The sequence below is a fragment of the Mandrillus leucophaeus genome, unplaced genomic scaffold (genome assembly GCF_000951045.1).
Source record: "Mandrillus leucophaeus isolate KB7577 unplaced genomic scaffold, Mleu.le_1.0 Scaffold91, whole genome shotgun sequence".
Classification (NCBI taxonomy): Eukaryota; Metazoa; Chordata; class Mammalia; order Primates; family Cercopithecidae; genus Mandrillus; species Mandrillus leucophaeus.
This window is the reverse complement of record NW_012109919.1, coordinates 6499063-6510161: the sequence shown is the minus strand read 5'-3', so window position 1 is coordinate 6510161 and position 11099 is coordinate 6499063. Positions and strand designations below refer to the sequence as shown.

Genomic DNA, 11099 nt, shown 5'->3' with positions numbered 1-11099 from the left:
GCCTCCCGAGTAGCTGAGAATACAGGCGCACCACCACTCCCTGGTGATTTTTTGTTTGTTTGCTTGTTTTTGTTTTTGTTTTAGGAGAGATGGGGTTTCACCGTGTTAGCCAGGATAGTCTCGATCTCCTGACCTCATGATCTGCCCACCTTGCCCTTCCACAGTGCTGGGATTACAGGCGTGAGCCACCGCGCCTGGCCGCCATCCCTATTCTTCACAGACAGCATCAATCTCACTGGTGGGTCCCTGTGCAGTCCAACTTGCTCCATGTCTAAATGTCAGTCCTAGACACCAAGGAGACAAGTTTAAAGTAGGGAATGTCTTCTTTTTTCCTTTTACAAAACACAATGATGATAAGACACAATAGTGGAGTTAGGATGAAGGAGAGGTAGATATAAAGATATGGAGGGACATCCCTTGAGGGATAGAAATAGTTTCACTGATGAAATGCCTAAAGGAGAAAGAGGAGAGACAGATGAGACAATTATCTCAAAGGAGGAAAATGGTAAAAAGGCAAAGAATTAATGTGTGTGAACTGGTGCATGGTAAGTACTATAAATATCTTAGTTGTAATACTGTTAGTCAATCAAGGATTTTCAGTTACTGTTCCTACGATTTTAACTGTTACTGTAACTACTATCACTGCTATTAAGACAATACTATAACTATTGTTACAACTACTGTGTCTGCTAGTACAATAACTACTATTATGACTGCTACTATAGCTACTATTACTGCTGTCATGGGATCCTGGAGGTGTCGTTTCATCAGCCAGAAACCTGTGTGGCTGGCGGCACCTTCTGCCTGAGTATTGCTCGTGCCCACTGGGCTTGTTCCGCCCACTTGGCCAGGCAGATTGTGCTTGGCTCCAGCCACCAGCCCAGATCCCACGCCTGCCCAGGGAGAGCTAGGCGCGGAGTGGCAAGGGGTGTGTGGGTGAGCGAGCGCAGGCTCCGGCAACAGCCAGACATACAGGCTACTGCAGTGGGGCAGGCAGCTCCAGGCTCCAGCGCAGGTATGGCTCTGCGTGAGGCTGCAGCTGGACCAGATGTACTGTATGTGGATTCTGCTGTAGGCACCCGTTTGGATGAGGGGAACACGGTGGCTCCTGGAAGCTTGGAGATGCCAGGAACCACAGAGCCCCAATGAGAGTGTCACAGCCCTGGCTCAGCGAGACCCTACGTCTGAGCTCCCCAAAGGAACACGGCTCTTCTCTCCTTCTCGTCACCTGCAACGTGGCAAGCAAGGGAGCGTGTTTCAGGCCTGTTTGTTACAGCTCTTTGAGTCCCGCCAGGCGGGTCCTGAGTTCTTGTCCTGTGTCCAGGGAGACGAGGTATGCGGACAAATGGAGGCTGAGCAAGGTGGAGAAGAGCTTTATTGAGTGGCAGAACAGTTCTCAGGATACCCGAAGTGGGTAGCTCCTTTTTGCAGGCAGGTTGTCCCTCCTTTCCTCAGGAAGGTTGGCCCAACAAGTTGAGGAGACCCACAGTGGGCTTCTCGCTCTCACAGCCGGTACTCCTGACTTCTGTGTGAGTCTGGCTGGGTCTGGGGATTTTTATGGGTTCAGAAGGGAGGCAGTGCATGCTGATTGGTCCATGGGTGGCCATGGGTGGGCCTGGAAAAAGAACCATAAGTGCTCAGTCCAGGCCACAGACTCCGACCGGAACTGACGGCGGGGCCTCCAGGATTGAAGCCATCCCTGGCTTGAAGGTGGGGCTTCACTAGGATCCGTCCCTTTCTGTCCAGTAGCCTGTCTTCCTCTTGCTGCCATCAACATGCCCTCCGCAGCACCCAGGCTGTTCGTGTTGAAGGGTGCCTCTAGGCCTCAACCCAGCAGCCCACAGCGCTTCCTCGCCACTCTCCCGAGATCATCAGTGCCCAAAGTCCAAAGCGGGCTGGGGAGGCAGGGAGCTGGTGTAACAGCGCCTCCCTGAGCATGCGCACACCTGGCCAGGTTGCAACAGCACCCAGGCTTGGCCATAACTTTGCTCCAAAATTGAAGTGGGCACAGGGAGCAGGCAGAGGCCAGGAATGGGAGCAAGAAGGCACTTCTGAACCTGTGGGTCGAGGCTTCCTGGCCCCCACGAAAGCACAGGGATGCCTAGGTCTGCGGCGGCAGCTCTGCAGCTGTGCCCCAAGCACGGGGCTCCCCACCCTTTAACTCGTTAGGGGGCGAGTCTCCTGCCTGTTCCCAGCTACTCCCGCTCCGCCTCCCACCCACCCTGGCTTTGCTGAGTGCGCAGCTCTGGCGGCACCTCCCCTTCTGTAGCCGTTGTCTTTGCAGCGGCAGCTCCAGACAGGTGGCTGGTGCCATCACTGCTACTACTACAATTACTATCATGACTACTTCTGTAACTATGGTCAATCTATTTTATAGGGTTGTTATGAAAGACACTATATGTAAAGCTTATACATATGTGCTTGGCATACTGTGTGCCCTCAATAACTCTATAGCATGTCTATATGTCTATTTTTATTTATTTTTATTTTATTTCTTCTTCTTTTTCTTCCTTTCTGTTTTTTGTCTTTGTTTGTTTGAGAGATACAGGGTCTCACTTTGTTGCTTGGGTGTCCAGGCTGGAGTGCAGTGGTGTGATTACGGCTCACTTCAGCCTCAACCTCCTGGACTCAAGCAGTCCTCCCACCTCAGCCTCCCAAGTAGCTGGCACTACAGGTGCGATACACCATGCCTGGCTAATTTTTTTTTTGTTATTTATAGAGATGGGGTCTCACTATGTTGTCCAGGCTGGTCTTGACTCTTTGGCTGAAGCAATTATCCTGCCTCAGCCTCCCAAAGTGCTGGAATTGCAGGTGTGAGACATCACACCTGGCCTGTAGAGCATGTTTAGAGGTGGATTGTTTGAGCCTCATTTTTATGGTAGCATTTATGTACAAGGTTGTAAAGATATATTGGGAGGAATTTGTCTTATGGTCTTGAATGCCAGGGAGTTTGGATTTAAATTTTAAAGGAACCCCTCAAAATTTGTAACCAGGGAGTGAAAACTTACAGACTGCTAGTTGAGGAAGACTAAATCTGGCAGTAAAGTACAGCCTAAAAACAGAAAAGAAGTGCAGTAGAAAATTTTATTACAATGCTATTGTACTAGTTCAGGCATGAGCTGATAAACGCCTGAAGTAACACAGGGACCATGGGATTGAAGGGCTTTGCATGAACATCAGCAGCAGCATCGAGTTTAGAGACTTTTGTCAGAAAAGGAGAAAAATAAGGTAACTCCAAGTCCTCAAATCCGAGCGCAATAGACACCATTGTCCTTCTTCAACCCCATCAATCTGAATATATCTAGTCACTTGGAGGAAGAGGAACAGTTATTGAGTGCATACAATGTGCCAAGCTCTCATGTATGAGCTTTACATACAGCCACTTTCATAACATCCCTAAAAAATAGATTGGTGCTTGTCATATTAGTAGTCATAAGAGTAATTGTAGTGATAGAAGTGATAGTAGTTGTAGTAACAGTCACAATACTAGTTGTAGTAATAATAACGACAAATCCTTGATAGATTAATAATAATATTACAATTAAGATATCAATAACATTTACTATGCACCAGATAGTTCATATACATTATCACAAATAATTATATAAAACTTTAAATGTGAGTATTATTATACCCATTTGTTCAATGAGGACATTCAGAATCAGAGAGATTAAATGACTTTCTACCAATTAGAGAATAGAGAGCTCAGGCTGGGCGCGGTGGCTCACACCTGTAATCCCAGTGCTTTGGGAGGCTGAGGCAGGCAGATCATGAGGTCAGGAGTTCAAGACCAGCCTAGCCAACATGGTGAAATCCCGTCTCTACTAAAAATACAAACAATTAGCTGGACATGGTAGCAGGCACCTGTAATCCTAGCTACTCGGGAGGCTGAGGCAGGAGAATTGCTTGAACCCTGGAGATGAAGGCTGCAGTGAGCCGAGACCACGCCACTGCACTCCAGCCTGGGCAACAGAGCGAGACTCCATCTCAAAAAAATAAAAAATAAAAAATAAATAAATAAAAGAGAGAGAGAGAGAGAATAGAGAGCTCAAACTTTGACTGCCTGGGTCTGAAGTTCATTGTCTTCGCAGCAAGGGATTTGGATACTCCTAGATGAAAGCCCAAGGTTCAGTTTTTGGCTCACTGATTTGCAGTCTAAGGAACTCAATTTTACCAGTTTACCCTGTATCTATTAGGCTTTGAAGTTGTCAGTAGGAATCAAATGACAATAGTCTTGAATAAATTGGAAGAGTCTACATTAAGGTACCCTCAGGATATATCTATTAAGACAACTGGCCTTTATCACTTACTTAAGGAAACCCTTCTTCTGGAAAGCAGGTCAAACTAGAATATGAAATAGCAAACCAGAGACCTGCTGGTTGCACCAATAACTAGATAGTAGAAGAAATTGATGTTCTTAAGAAATATCTCCATCACTAAGATTTCTTAATAAATATCTCATGATATTTAGTTCTGTATAATTGAGAGTGATTCCCTACATCTGAGCCCCTTTTCTCCAGCCAGGGCCACTGGAAATGCCTGAAATAAAGCAGTGGCCTTGGGAATAGAAGGGCTACCATGAATAGTAACAGCAGCATCAAGTGTAGAGATTTTCATTAGAAAGGAAAGAGACTGAGATAACTCCAAGTCCTAAAATCTGGGTGTAGTAGACAACGGATATTCCCCTAGATAATCTGAAAGTGTTGGTTACTCTGTTCCAAGGAAATAGAATTTTATTCTGTCATTAACACCAGAACAGAATAGTGTTGATGACAGAATTCCATTTAAAAGATTCTATTCCCTTGGTAGTAGTCTATTGTGAATTTACCATTACTTTCACTTGAGATTCCCTCTCTTGGGATTCCTGAAAGGCAATCCTGTGCTCTATCCTGAAAACACAGTGACTTCAGAATGACAGTTATTGTGATGAAAACATCAGTCCCTCTTCTTCTTTATAAAATGCAGTGTCCATGTGGCTCAGAAGAAAATATGCCCTGAAGTCCTATGTAACTGAACCCCATAGAGATCCCTGGAAAGATTGATTAGACTAAAAATGTATTGCTCCTCCCCTCTACCTAATCCCACATTTCTCAAGTAGATGGAGAGAAGCACACACATGCACAAGCAATGTATGGGAATGAGTTCTAGTTGATAGATGAAAAAAGAGAAACTACTTGCATTAAGAATATTTGCCTTTCGGACATGTTAAAACACCCATTAATGCAACTTAGAGACTTAAAACCCCTCTAGAGAAGTTTTCTGATTTATGAGGGCAAAGGGGCCTCAATTTGTTATGCAGTTTAAATTCCAAGCAAAATTTCCATCAACAACCTGAATGTCTGAAAGGAACCTCAGATTATGCATTTGCGGAACAGGATGATTAATGCAAATCTTGCTGTTTTAGCACCGACGAGAGACAGACCCAGGACTCTGAAAATTTAGCAGGGAAGGGTCCCGTCTGGGCCCTCTCTAGGGACAGACCCAGGACTCTGAAAATCTAGCAGGATAAGAGTCCATTCTGGGCCCCCTCTAGGGTGACTTTGAAAAGGGATACTGCTGCTGGCTTTCAGAAAGGCAGAAAGGACTGTGGTTCTGTATCTTCTTCCACTTATTTCAAATGGTTTCGATTTGCAGGGCTGCCTTCTGACTCTCGTTATTTTGCATTATAGTCCAAAGAGCAAATTTTCCCTCTTCTACCTCTGTTATCTTTTCTGAATTCTGCATTCCAAAAAAATAAATATAACCTTTATTTCAATAAATTCTCATTTAATATTTAAAAAGAAAATTGATTATAGTCTTGATTCTATCATTACAAATTGCACCTTTGCTGCTTTACAAAAGTACCCTTCTTGGCCTCAATCATATCATGATTAAAATAAGAAAATAATCTGCCATGACTAATTTATTGTATTTATTATAAAATTTAATGAATTATTATAGGAAACATTTAATATTACTTCTTTCCACAGTACTTCATTTATAGCACATAGAATGATCTTACTGGTTTATACACCTATCTGTTCATCAGAAAGAGATATCTCTATGTCTATTCATTCTTTCATTAGTTAATTATTTCATGCACTTATCAATTGACAACTATGTATCTGCCAGGCACTTTTATAGGCACTGGGGTCTTTTCTAGGCTCCCCTCACTATCAATATAAAAGCTTCCCTGGGGTGATCTCATTACTTTCATTACATGTTAATTGCTCACAAACTTGTATATCCAGCAAAATTTCTCTTCTGTATTATAACCTAAATACTAACTAAGCATGTCCTCTTAACGATCCTTCAGGTAACTGAATCTTATGCCTAAAGATGCCTAAAGATGAACAAGGAGTCCCACACCTTTCTCCCTATTTGTTGACATTAAAAACAAACAAAATCCTGAGATTTATCATTCACTTATTCCCATCTTTCACACAAACTCTCACAATAAGGTCAATTAACCACCTGATGCTGTCAATCTATTGCCTAAATATTTCTTGAATCTATCCATTTAATTTATTTTTACTACTGCTATAATGAGGCAGACAGTCATAATTTGTCCCCAGTTATACTGTAACAGGTTCCTAATTAATTCCCCCTGCGTCAGCCTTTTCCCCGTTTTAATCCATCCTCCTCACAGTAGCCTAAGGAGATTTGCTAGTTTGAGTCCTGGGAGACGAGATGGGGAAGATGGGCTGAAGCTGCAACATGAAGGTCTATTATGAGCAGTTGGCACCTCCTACAGTGCCTGCCACTTGGTAAGTTCTCAGTTCGCTTATTTGTTGTTGTTTCTGAAATACAGGAAAGCATTTTGAAAATGACAGGATTCCACAAAATTATGTTACATATAACATATTTTAGCCTAAAGGTAATGACATTTACTCCAGTGAAGTGTTTCCCCTTCCTTCCTTCCTGGATTAAGAATGTAAGCCATTACATTATTATGTATTCTTACCAAAGGAACTTCTAAATGTCAGAGGTAAGTGAAATGCCAAGATATGAATGGAAATGTCACCTTACAAATTCATTGAAATTTTTATTCTAATGGAAATTGGATAAATCTTATGAAATATAGAGAAGTGAGGAAGTGTTTGGGAAATGGCAATCTGACCAAGAGAAATTGATTTAAAGTTCATCCTTGTAAGTTGCTACTGATGTGGAAAAATTTCAGCAAAATTGTGGCTGAGGCTGGAGTATTATGACTATAGATGAACATTGACTTTTTATTTAATTTTTTTGTTTTTATGGATACATAGTAGGTGTATATATTTAAGGGGTTTATGAGGTATTTTGATACAGGCATACAATGTGAATTAATCAAATCAGAGTAAATGAGGTATCCATCAATTCAAGCATTTATTCTCGACTTTGATATTGAACCCTGCAAAGTTATGAGCACTAAAATATCTTGTATGGCCTTCCAGAGATACTTTTCTCTATATTCTAAATGTATTCCCTACACTCAATAATTTGTTTGTTTTATTTACTGCTAGTTTATGGAAAGTCTTGAGTTATCAGATGAGATAAATTTTTAAAAAGAGAATTGACCAGCTACTACTTGGGAAGCTGAGGCAGGAGAACGGCATGAACCCGGGAGGTGGAGCTTGCAGTGAGCAGAGATTGAGCCACTGCACTCCAGCCTGGGTCACAGAGCCAGACTCCGTCTCAAAAAAAAAAAAAAGTGAATTGAATCAAAGCCTCACGTAGAATTTATAAAATCACAGCTTTGTGATGTTTGCTTTTCTGCTTCTGAAATAAAAACATTATCATACTTAAATAACTCATAGTGTGACAAAGGATAAAATTGTCTGTATAGACTGACCTAGAGAGACATCATTTATGTCTTCAACAGCACAAACCTTAGACATCTTGGCACAAAGTGAATGCTCACTAAATATATGAAGCATAAATATAAAAAATTCTTATTGCTCAGAACTCATTCCTGTATCTCTTAAAATCACTCCAAATGTGTTAATGAAGGTTCATGAACGAACAGTATGCACAAACATTTCCTAAACTTCCTCAAAATTCCTAAAAAGTTGAAAGAAATGTGCATTTGAATTTCATTTCATTTATTTGCTCAGATGAGCTGCGTCAAGTAAGAACTTAACATCTCTGGACCTCAAGTATTTCATCTGTAAAATGGGAATAATTATAGTGCCTATATCACATGAAGTATTTAGCAAAGCGCTGGGCAGTATGTCACTCCTGGCAAGTACTTATGTGTGCCTATGCTGGCAGAATGTCACTTCTTAGATTCTACAAAAAGAGTGTTTGGAACCTGTTTCATCAAAGTGCAGGTTCAATTCTGTGATATAAAACAGCACATCACAAAGCGTTTTCACAGATAGCTTGTTTCTAGTTTTTAGGCCTGGATATTCATATTTCCTTATAAGTCCTCAATAGGTTCGGAAACTTTGACGGTGCCAAGCTATCTGTGAAACAAGCTATCTGTGAAAACACTTTGTGATGTGCTGTGTTATCTCACAGAATTGAGCTCAGGCTGTGCCTGAGTTCAACAGGGTGTGAATAAAGAATTACCCTTCCACAACGAGGCTTCAAACAACAAATATTTGTAAAACACTGATGATAACACAATCCACAAGGCCCTTGCACCTGGTGTGCACTTTTCGATCTGGCAAATGCTTTTCTCCTATTCATTCTTACAGTCAGGAAACATCAGAAGTTTACTTTCATCTGACAGGAGCAGAAGTATTCCTTACTTCCTTGTTTCATGGATAAATTGTCTCTAGAGATCTATGCTAAAATATATTCATTGTATCACACGGCATCACACTTTTACATTAAATGGGCAAAATCATGCTGATAATTTGTAGGAAACTGGAAATAGCAGGAACATTAGGAACATTAGGCACCCTGCTGAGACACTTGTTTTCCATTGGAAGCAAGATAGAAAAAAATGAATACACTAAAATCTACCACCTCTGTGAAATGTCTGAGAATCCTGAGAATTGCAGCATATTGGAATAAATTTCCCTTTTCAAGTGAAGAACCAGTAGGCTCGCTTTGCATTCTCTACCTTAAGAGGACAGAAGACACATCTCTCAGTTGCTGTCTTTGGATTTTGTTGGCAGTATTGGAGAGTTTGACTGCAGCTAAATTAATTTGCCAAGTGGCTTGAAAACTTGCAAGTTTGAGATGGAACCTAATACAGACGTATCTCTCTACCTGTACAAATGATTACGTACATTGGCCCTTTGGGCTCAGTAAGAGCAATGATAACTAGAATTTCAGTGGTGGTTCAGAGTGCTTTATGGAATCTATAGTAAGCTCTGTTAGATGAATCACAAAAGAAATATCTAGAATTTGGAAGCAAAGCCCTATTATCATTGGTGAAGTAACTATTCTGTGTGCAGTGCCTCTTGTTTTACTTCTGGGCTCTGTTAGATTCTAAATTCTTGGGCATAATCCAAACTGTTCCTGATGAATGTGACATTATTTGATCCAACCATTTGGAGAGTGTCCTTGAAATTACTAAGGGCAGTGATAAAGTTATTGAAACCTCTATTCTATGATGGGAGAATCACCAAGAACTAAGCTCGGTTATTAGTAATTATGGTTTGTATTGGTCTACTTGACAAAGAACTCTGACCAATTGAGAGCTGGCTGAATATCAGGGGGACATAGGATGAGTAATAGGCAGGACCAATTGTAGAAATAAGTAATGTAGTCTATGCAAATTTTATTTTTTGATTTTTATAATATTGTGACAAATATTTTATCTTCTCTTTCCTTTATGTTTCTACTTATACTGGTAGTATTTATGGTGGTTAAAGTTAACATTATTTCAAAGTTTCACAATATTTGAATGGAAAATCAAGAGAGCAAAAGGAAGAGGGAATATCGATCTAGACAGTTCAGACTTTCTGCCAGTTTAAAAAATGTGAGATATTAGATTGTCTCTAGTTATAAGTAGAATCTGTTTTCAAGTGTAATCTCTATAGCGAAAAAATGGAAAGGATGCATGAGTATACTTGATGAAGTTTTATAAATTGAACAAAGTGTATAACCAGCATCCAAATCAAGAAATACATTGTTGCTAGCAACAGTGAAAGGAAGGAGGAGGAAAGGAATGAGGGGAGGTAGTTAAGATGCTCAATAATAAAGGAATGGTTAAAAAGCACACTGATATATTATTGGGTGACAGCATACTATGCTAATCTTATTGTAGAAGAATAATAATGTGTACCATTTAAAGTTTTTGCTGCAAGCAAAGGAAACCAATTCTGACTCTGATAATAAACAGAATGGAGTTGACTGGAAGGATGTTGGCAATTCAAAAATTATGGAGAAACCAAGATGGAATAGTAGGCTTTTTTTGTGTGTAGAAACTACAGAGGTGGGTGGGCACATAGCTGAAATAGTCTAGTTATGGTGCTGCTAGTGGAACTGAATGAACCGCAACCATTTTCATCGTCATTCAGTTCCAGAAATACAACCAGCATAATTCAACTCATCTTTTATAACCATAAATAAACTTGACCCTTTTAGAAGTCAGTAGGGGCTGCTAGCTTGCTTCCTTTTTCCCTCCCTCCCTCCCTTCCTCCCTTCCTTCCTTCCTATGCAATCCTGTTGAGAATTTTGTAACGCACATATCATTTTGCATATTTGTAATAGTTTTTTCAAGAGGATTTTTTAGAATCAGAAGTGCTGAGTAATTATGTGTATATATTTTTAAAGTTTTTAATGAATGTTCCCAGATTTTCTTTGAGAAAGAATTACCAATTTATGCTTCATCACCACTCTATGACTCTTCAGTTTTCTTCATTTTTGCCCAGACTAGTGGAAACATGTTAGCAATTTTTTTGTGCATCATTGTATCAACCTCTCTTTTTATTTGAGACAGGCTTTCCTGTGGGGAAAAGAAAGAAAGATCAGACTGTTACTGTGTCTATATAGAAAGAAGCAGACTGATATCAGAGACTCCATTTTGTTCTGTATTTGAGATGCTGTTAATCTGTGACCCTGCCCCTATCCTTGTCCTTGCAAGAGACATGTGCTATGGTGACTCAAGGTTTAAAGGATTTTGGGCTGTGCAGGGTGTGCTTTGTTAAACAAGTGCCTGAAGGCAGCTTGCTGGTTAAAAGTCA

At 40.7% G+C, this 11099-nt stretch overlaps 1 long non-coding RNA gene across 1 annotated transcript in view; it reads left to right on the top strand.

Moving 5' to 3' along the window:
• Window positions 1-1632: 1632 nt before the first annotated feature.
• The window catches only part of LOC105531819, a 76704-nt gene continuing 67237 nt past the window's right edge, over window positions 1633-11099 (top strand). Inside the window, exons 1-2 of the long non-coding RNA XR_001004865.1 lie at window positions 1633-1710; window positions 6629-6746. This is a non-coding gene — a long non-coding RNA (uncharacterized LOC105531819). The remainder of the gene's footprint in view (window positions 1711-6628; window positions 6747-11099) is intronic.